The 9737-nt window shown below is 48.7% G+C and overlaps 1 pseudogene; it reads right to left on the bottom strand.

Moving 5' to 3' along the window:
* Positions 1 to 1256: 1256 nt before the first annotated feature.
* On the bottom strand, positions 1257 to 3287 carry LOC109770853 (uncharacterized; annotated as a pseudogene).
* Positions 3288 to 9737: the final 6450 nt, after the last annotated feature.

Raw genomic sequence — 9737 nt, forward strand, 5'->3', positions numbered from 1 at the left:
GATGACGTTGTGGGAGACCTCTGCACCGAGGGCCTCGCCCAATTCATTGGCCTCTAGGAGATCCTCTTGGAAGTTCAACTTGATGCCCAAGTTGAGGACTGCCCCGTCTGGGCTTGGAATGCATCCGGTGTTTACACAGCTTCATCTGCATACAAGATGTTGTGTGAGGGAGGAGTTAGATTTCACTTCTTCGGGGCCATCTAGAAGTGTTGGGCACCTCTTGCATGAAAGATTTTCATGTGGCTGGCGGTGCAATACCGACTGTGGACATCGGATAGGAGAGCTAGGCACAGTTTGCAAGATCAAACGTCGAAATGCTATATGTGTGACCAGGAGAGGACACGGTGGACCATATCTTGCTGCAGTGTGTGTTCTCGCGGCAAGTGTAGTTCCGCTGCATCACAAGAATGGGTTTGACGACGGAACTATGTCCATCTAACGACTCAAGATTGGTGCAGTGGTGGACGAAAGCTAGGAAAAGAATAGATAAGCAATCTCGGAAAGGCTTTGACACTTTCGCGATGCTAATCTGCTGGACGCTACGGAAGCAAAGGAACGCGAGAGTCTTCGGCACGGGCATGATCAAGAGCGAGTGGGATACGGTGGTACATGATCTTTGATGATCTGAGGACCTGGGCCAGAGCGGGAGCTTTTGGAGGACAATTAGTATTAGAGTAGTCGACTAGAGCTAGGGAGTGGTGTGGAGGCTTAGTTAGGGTCGACATGTGACATCTAACTAGCGCATATGTAATCTCTTATATATATTATTCTCTCTTCTATAAAGCTAAGGTACGCTATTGGCGTACCCTTGGAAAAAAAAAGAATGCTATGACCTTCAGACAACAGAACCACCACGGTGTCTTCACCCTTAAGCGAATCATTGAAGACCTGATGCTCTGGAGACAACGGGTGAAGAAACTGGAACAAAAATAAGCCGCCTTCTCATGGCGTTCCTATCTCTTATGACGATTACACATGCTTATGGAATTCAACTTTATAACTAAGAAATATATTCGGGTGGGGAGCTTCCCCACCTGTTAATTTTTCAAAAAAAAGAAAGGAAAAACCAAACATGCCAGAATTTTGTAATGGGCCTTGTCTTCTTGTGGTAGTCATATACGTGACGCATTTGATTTTATGATACTACTTGAGTTCCACGTAAAACTGAGACAGTGTACATCTTTTGTTTGTATGGCTAGACAGGTGCCAATCCGTACGAAGTCAAAAGACGTCTCTGCCGACGGAGAACTTGCGGCGGCACGGAAAGCTTGGTTTACCAAATTCGAGTTTACATTCTACTAGAAAATAAAATTGCATCGATTTCTATTATCTAAATAAAATATAAATGAACGAAGTTTGTCACAAGTTTTTTCAGAAATAACAATTCCACCAAGAAACCAAACAATTTGCTGTCCGTCTGAACACGCTGACCACGCGACGTGAGAAACGAGTCCACCCTTTTTTCTTCCTTCCTTGTCAGTATCCGTCGGCTTCGCTTTGACTGTCAGTCAGCGAATGTTGCGTTGGGATCACACCGACGGGTCATCCCGCCGCTGAGGCTGCTCGTGGCTGTAGGCTGCCCACGCCGCTGCTGAGGTCACCCCCGGGCCCGGGCGTTCTGTACCGGCACCCTCACCTCTGCTCTCCGGCTGCAAGGGGTAGCTCGCTCCGGCTCCGAAGCTGTAAATCAGAGGAGGCGCCGGCGTTCTCGGCGCCCCCGACGTCGAGCCGCCGGTGCTCGGCAGCAGGAACCTGGCGTAGTGGGAATAGGCCTGCCCTCCCAACAGAGCCTGCGACTCCAGCAGCGCCTCGGGCCGCTGCGGCGGTGGCATCGCTAATGCCGGCGCAGGAGGAGGCTGCTGCTGCGGCGGGATGGTGGCCGACTCGGGGAAGTTGAGCTTGGCGCGGCTGCCGCGGAATCCGAGGGCGGCGGCGTCGTAGGCACGCGCGGCGGCCTCGGCGTCGTCGAAGGTCCCGAGCCACACACGCGCCGCCTTGTGCGGGTCACGAATCTCCGCCGCCCACTTCCCCCACGGCCGCTGCCGCACGCCCCTGTACCGCTTCCTCGGCGCGCCCCCGGAGCCGCCGGACTCGGCGGAGGACGGCGAAGGAAGCTCCTCGTCGCCGGCTGCCGCACCGTGCGGCGAGTAGGATGCCGCGGGCGCCGCCGTGTAATCTGCACGCGAGTCAAATAAACAGAGGAGATAAGGGAAAGAATGTCATGACAAGTCACTAAGAAATTTCTGTATTTTTCTACTGTATGTTGCTCTGCTTTCCTGCCCACTTGCCCTGTTTTGCTGGAAGATGCGAAACCATGATGCCGAAATGAATCAGCCTAAGTTTTTATTTTTGAACACGAATCAGCCTAGGTTTGCCAATGTAGTATGAATGGAACAGTGGGAAAACGATAATGCGGATTTCCTTTCATACTGTTGGCGGCTCCTAAGATTTCAAACCCTTTTTTAATTGGACATATCGAGCACATGGAAGAAGAAGAAGACCAACATGCTTATTGCTTCTCCTTCCTTCTGCCCTGTAGTCGGTGGCGAGGAACACGTGTCTGACGCGGCACGCATGCTCGTACGCACATCTACCCAATCATCCATGATAGCAGTAGTTTACAAATCTTAATTTGATTCTCTCTCCCTCTAGGATGTACGTAGTTGTTTTGCTATCTACTAATAACATGGGGTTGCTGAGCTCCCAAATAGAAAATTGATCGAGTCGTTAGCACTGTCCTTAACTTGTTTAAGGCTAATAATACTATTGTTACGTGTCGTTTTATGCGTGTTGCACGATGCTTGTGCATGGAGATGCATGGTCGTTGTCAAAGCGTACTACGTACCGGCAAGGAAGGGAGAGGCCGCCGACGGCGCTCCGCCGTCTCCGTCTCCGCCTCCGTACGACGTCGACCACCACGCCTCCTCCGCGAAGGCCTCGTGCTCGGCGGGTCTCTTGGTCGAAGACGCCATGCCACCCTCGCCCACGCCGCCGGCGACGACCTGAGCTAGCGCCGACACCATGGCCGACATCTCCTGCGCCTGCCTGCGCCGCCACATCGTCGTGTTGGGCGGCGGCGAGGACGGTGCATGCTCCTCCCGTCCGTCTCCCCCGTCGTCGTCGCCGGCGGCCAGCCGCCGCCGGTGCTCTCCAGGGTCCGCCACCTCGGCGCCGCAGCACATCAACTCACCGACTCTCGCCTACAACAAATGCCTGGCGTGGCTTGGCTGGCTAGCTAGCTACGTGACAGGCGACCTTTTCACAAATGCTTCAACTCCTCAGCGACGGACAACTATATATAGAGAGAGATGGGAAGAGATTCAGGTGTACGTGCTGGCTTGGCTAGCTTAAGCAGCAAGATATGCTCACTTCGTGCGTGCGGGCGTGCGTGCGTTTAATTAGCTAGATGTTGTAATCGTGGATATAGATTTAGTTCCGCCATCGGAACAGTGAGCTACATCGATCTAATCTACCCGCGATCGTCCCACATACAACGCATTTGTATCACCAGCATTGCTTGTTTCATCTAGATCTACTAGCTGACAATGTATCTGTCCTGGCGCATGTGCGTGTTCATGGACGTGTGCAAATTCTGTTCCTACTTGTGCTGCCATGTCTCTTTTCTTATTGTGTCGGCAGCTTTTCTGTGTACACACACGGATCACTTAATTTCCTCGCTTCATCTCGGAACAAGTTTGCTTCACGGACAATCTCTATATATATGAATTACTTTTGGGTATTTCATAGCTTAAAGATAGCCCCTTGATTTTTTTTAATTCAAGTTTTTGATAGGTTGAAGATAGTGTCCAAAGTACCTTGCAATAAATAATGTGTTTGATCATGTTAAACTAGTTTGCCGTTGTTCATATACTATTGGTTGTTTGCTTTGTGACTATAGTTGCCTTAGATTGTCACATCTAAAGCTTAGACAAGTTTGACCAATTTGGAAGGTTATTTTAGGTAAGATTTTTTTGCTGCATTAGGGACCCACATAACATACACACACAAAATGTGGCAAAAATTTCTTTAGGCTTGCCAACTTTTGACCTTCATTTTATGGAACTAACCTTAGACAACTTTGGAAAAAAAAATGTGAGAAAGTGTGGCATGGCAAGGCCTAAATCCAAATGGCCTCTATATTGAACTTAATAGAGTAAAGGTGAGATACATTTATAGTAGTACTTTTTTCTGTTGACCCTGAATTTTTACGTTTCTCTTCTGTAGATATATAAAAGGAGTCAAAACAACAGTTTAAACATATAGGTTGGTTCAAACAAACAGGGGCTACATTTTAAATAAATCTATTTTTTCTAAAAAAATATATCTATTTTTCTGAAAAAATTATATCTATTGTAAAAGTTCACCGGAAGCACAAAGCATCTCAAACATAATAAAAATTACATCGAGATTTTGAGACCACCGAACGACCAGTACTACTGTCTGAATGAGCCATCGATGCGGCGTTGTAGCCACTCCCCTACCGGAACCGGCTTAACCTTGTCGATGACAGCAGGTAAGTCTTCATGCACGTGCCCATGAGAATCAGCGCCTGAAGCCGCAAGAATCTTGCATAGATCTGAAGTACCTGACACCAAATCTCGTCATATGACGAGAAACACTAACCTCACCCCCAAGGAGACGACAAGAATCTACGTTGCCGGAGCTCCGTCGTCTAGGTCTAGACGGACAAACTCAAGTAGGATCGGAGCCCGGAAGACAAACTTGAAGAAGAAGCGCCGCCATCCGTCCGAGCGCCGCACCTGCAAAGACTAAAAAACCCAACCTAAACTACTAACTAGAACCGGGTCAGCAGGATTTACCTCCTCACTATTGGCCGCCAGTGGCATTCAGAGGGGGAGGGGGTGGGGTGGGGTGGGGAGGGGGGGTATCGACGGGTTACCTGGTGAAGTCCGGAAGGAAGAGTTTACCCTAGCCGTCTAGAATTTATCTATTAGTACTTCTTTGAAGGAAGGACTTCATAGGGCAATTGGTTTTGACCATGTTAGGTTAGGGTTCACACATTCGTTTGACCATGCATGAACCTATCTAGATACTTGTGTCCCTTACGTGTCCGTTGTTTTAAGTTGCTGCGAGTGACTCTAGAAGAAACGAAGAGGGTGACGGAGCACTTGGAGGATGGAGACGTGGGGTGAATCAAGCTAATCGTTGTTACTCACAAGCTGGCTAATTATTTAAGCCAATGCGCATTCTAGGTAACCCCGCTAAAGAAAAATGCGGATTCTAGGTTGAATCCATCTTTTGTTTTGACAATGAACTGAATACTCCATTTATGACTCCTCCCTCCCCCCCCCCCCCCCCCCCCCCCGCGTCGTCTTCTCTGAGGCGACTCGGGGGCAACCCTAGCGCCGCCTCCGAGCTCTCCCCCTCCCTCCTCCTCTCCGCCACTACCAGAGGGGCGCTCGGCGCCGGCGCGTGGCCCTGATGACGGTGGCGGCGGGGATTCGGCGCCTCCTCCTCGGATGGAGGGCTGTGGCTCCCGGGGCGGCGGGCGGCGCCGGCGAGTGCTGGTGGGTGGCTTCCCACGGCTGCGCGGGCAGCGTGGAGGTCGCGGTCGACGGCGCAGCGGCGGCTCCTCGCAGTCCGTCGGATCCCTTGAAGAAGCTTCGGTCCCGGCCCGATCTGCTCCGATCTGCGCCGGCAGTGGCCCCTGGCGGCGGAGTCCGTCGCCTTGTACTCCGGGCGGCCGGATCTGGCGTTTGGGTGTGGTTCCGGGGAAAACCCCTGGCCGGTGCGGCGGCTCCCCCAAAGTCGACGTCTTTGGCGCTGATCCCCTCCCTGGAGGCTTTGGGGTGGACCCTCCCCCTCCCGCCTACCCCTTGAGCTCCGGCGAAAGCCGGCTCTCCCCTGGTCTGGGCGTCAACGGCACCTCGGTGGCGTGCTCCTTCTTGGTGGCAGTCGGGATTAGCTCTTGGTGGTGGAGTGGCCGGTGTCCCGGTTCCGAAGCACGGCGGCCTGATATTCCTACTTCATCCTGCTCGGGCTCGCCCTTGCGTGGTGAACCTTCTTCGGCCTTCTTCATGGTGGCGCGTCTTCGTCCGACAGCTCGCGTCCTGTGCTTCGTGCTGCCTCTGCCGGCTCTGGTTCTTGTCTGGATGGGCTTCCGTTGCTCGTGGGTTAGCGCTGTCTGCTTCTCCTATGGCAGCTCGGTCACCTTGAGATGGGTTTTGTGGTAGCCACTCTGCCGGTCGCCGGTGCGGCACCCATCGAGCCTGGGTGAAAGGGTAGTGGCCCTTTGCGACGGTGGGGACATCTCAAGTGTTGCCCAAGTGTGGTCGTGGATGCAGCCGGTGCTCAATGCTTGCACGGGGTGTCCCTCCTCTCGGGCTCCCAGTTGGCTAGTTGATGTAGGCGTAGTGCTGGTCGTCGGCAACGGTGCTGTGTGCTTGGCTCCGGTTTTTGCCATTGGGTTGTTCTGCCTAGCACCTTGTATCTTCTTTCCGCTTTGCTTTGCATTCATCCCCTTTGTAATGTGGTGCCCTTGTATTCTGGCCGGTTGATGGCTTTGTTAATTCAAAGTCGGGCTAGGTTCGAGCTCTTTTCGGGCTCGGCCGGCGCCTTTTCTCTAAAAATACTCCATTTATCTGCAAAATAAAAATAAAAAGGCTCACACATTTTTCAAGATTTTATTTGATCAACATTTATTGTACAATGTCTTGATTGCATGATGCAAAATTGATCGAGATCGCTAAATTCATATTCCAAAACACTTTGATAGTATCAATTTGCTATGTAATGTTTAGCATATATTTAAACAAATACTAGCTCCATCCTGGTTTGTTAGTCCCCTTTATAATTTGTGCTAACTTTTGACCAAAGATTTAACTGACAAAATATTAATGCATGTCAACAAAAATTACTTCCTCCGTCTAGGTGTGTAAATCATCTTATGAAAACCAAATAATCCCAAAACACTTAGGCGCGATGCATTAACTTCTACATCGTTTCTTGTTTCTTGACATATCAACCAATAAGAGATGAGGGGTGTGCATGCTTTTAATGACTTGAGACTACCAAACACGACATGCAGTGGTTAGTTCATTGCATGCAATACTATTAATTAGAAAACAAACATTAAGGTCTCTCGTTTTCCCCTCCTCCTTGGTCACGGTGCACAACCTAAGATGACTTACTCACCTAGACGGAGGGAGTATATCGTTGGATTCGTATTTGAACATAGTTTTCAATGATATAATTTTTGGTGACATGCATGAATATTTTGTTCATTAAATTTATGGTCAAAATTTGGCACAGAATACAATGAGGGACCAATAAACCAGAACGGAGGTAGTAGTTAGTTAAAGTAAAATATTGAAAACGTGTGCACTTTATATTTTCGGATGAAGCAACTACTGAATCGTAAACATAGCACATGAACTAATCAAAATAAATACATTTGTCTCGTATACTATGAGGATGGTGGGAAGAGATATATGTAACATCTCATAGGGAATAATATGGGAGACCGGTACAATAGTTCCTATTCCTTTGGAAAAGGAGGTTGAAACCCCCGCCTCAGTATTTGATGCACACAAGCATATTTAATTATAGTTGATGTAGGCCAATGAAGCCAAATATCGGCAAGCAAAGTACATAACATGGGCAATCACGGTTGAACCATTACAAGATATGAAATTAACACCTATGACTAAATTAACTACTTTCGCAACAATGCCTCCAAAAAGTAATAACGTCCTTGCGTCGTTGTCGTTACGTCTTGTTAGAGAAGATGGAACAAGAACTTTCATCCTATGGTTGCCGAGACCAACCAATGAAGGTTGGGACAATGGCAAGGAGACAAGGTCTTCAACAAGGTAACGATGTCATTTTATCACTGTTGAGCCCAAACAATAAAAGTCAGGACAAGGGTTTTCACCCCGGACATGCAATGCTGCTCCCATCATCATCTTCGCTTCGGATATTCCGATAATTGCACTAGTCAGTACTTCACGCCATGCCGAAAAGGCACTAGCACATTGGTGAGAATTCTTCCCACCTTAGACCATCGTCACGGTCACGTTTGAATATTTTCACTCTTCGATGATTTGTTATGCCGTTAGTTTGAGCTTATCATGAACTAAAAATTATATAAACGGATATTTAAAGGATATGGTAGGATGATCAACTCCATATCGCCTGTCCGCGAACGAGTCCGAGCCAGTCCGGGACAGATACAGTCCGTTTTGGGGCCGACTAGAAACTGAGTGTAGTACATGAGGGGCATTGTGAATTTCTAAAAACGAGAAACACATGACACGTGTTGCAGCGAAAACAAAAGGAATATGACTGATGGAATGCATCGCTCTCTGTCTCAACCTCTACCATAAACATCACTTTTCCAACAATAGCACCAGCACTCATCCTAATAGCGGCTACGTGTCATAAGGAGATGGCATTGCATCACTACTAGAAAGGGATGCACCGTTCACATTGTGTGTTTTGACCAAACTTCGCTCTCGCTTTTGATCACATCAAATGTAAGCCATCGAGACCTTCAACCTTTTATATATAAATAAATGGTTTATCTTACATCCACGTGTCGTGCCACAATCACGCACGTGCAACAGAAACGGGCCTCCATTTCACGGTAGTACTAGTAGCTTGCAACATGTCCTCAATATTCTGAGGTATACAAGTTTGAAACAAGATGATGATAAAGAAATCATCAGGGAAGCAAAGATGTCTCAACTCAACCCGGCAATCCGACCCATGGGTTCGTGTGCCCATGGGCACCCGACCCGAATGGATAGGGTATGGGTTATCGACTTCACTCATGGGTCTTACCCATGGGTAATCCGATTAGTCGTGGGTAGTGTATGGGTTTAAGTGTATACCCGTGGGTTACCCGATGGGTCACCCGATTAATATAAATAATTAAATAAACTATTAATGCCCTATTGTAGTTTATTCATTAATCTAAATACACTGATATATGACATATCACGTCATCATCGGCAGCCCTACAGCAGTAATGAACACGGCCATCACCTGGCCTATTCTCACTTCTGGTATGTTACCCACACGTTAGGTATGGCCCATTTTTAACTTCAACAAGTGGCCCATGCAAAATAGCTAGCAGCAGGCTGCACTGCAGAGCGTTGCACATGTCCACTAGGCCCATAAAAGATGAATCATGTGTAGCGTAACACATGACATGCCCAGCGTACAGAAGAAAGGTTGGACCGTTTAGTACCACCTTGCCTGTGGGAGCGCATAGGAGGGGAGCTCCGTCTATAAATTGGAGACCGCTGGCTCATGCCGCTTGGAGTGAGCGTTGTATGTAAAATGCAACGTCTATGTCTCCTAAATAAAATAAAATATTTAAATTCCGTCAGACCCGATGGGTGCCCGATAGGATCGGGTCACCCGATGGGTTCGGGCGTGGGTCAAAGTCCAGACCCATGGGCAGGGTCGTGGGTCTAGGACAAACCCGATTTAGTAATAGGGTATGGGTCTGGTAGAGTTTGACCCGGGCAAACCTGACCTGACTGCCAGGTTATTCTCAACTCAACTAGACATCCCTTCACAAAGTATTGATAAAAAAATCGTGAAGGCATCAAACCTTTACCGACATACGTACCACACAAGACGAGAACGATTCACTCCTTTTGGTCGGCTTCTGCTTGCGATTTCAGCTGGGTTGGTTAGATGAAATAACAATAGTGTCAGCAGGAGCTAATTAATTTGCCCCTCTTTGCGTCGGGGTTGAGGTCAGAACA

This window comes from Aegilops tauschii, chromosome 5 (assembly GCF_002575655.3).
Source record: "Aegilops tauschii subsp. strangulata cultivar AL8/78 chromosome 5, Aet v6.0, whole genome shotgun sequence".
NCBI lineage: Eukaryota > Viridiplantae > Streptophyta > Magnoliopsida > Poales > Poaceae > Aegilops > Aegilops tauschii.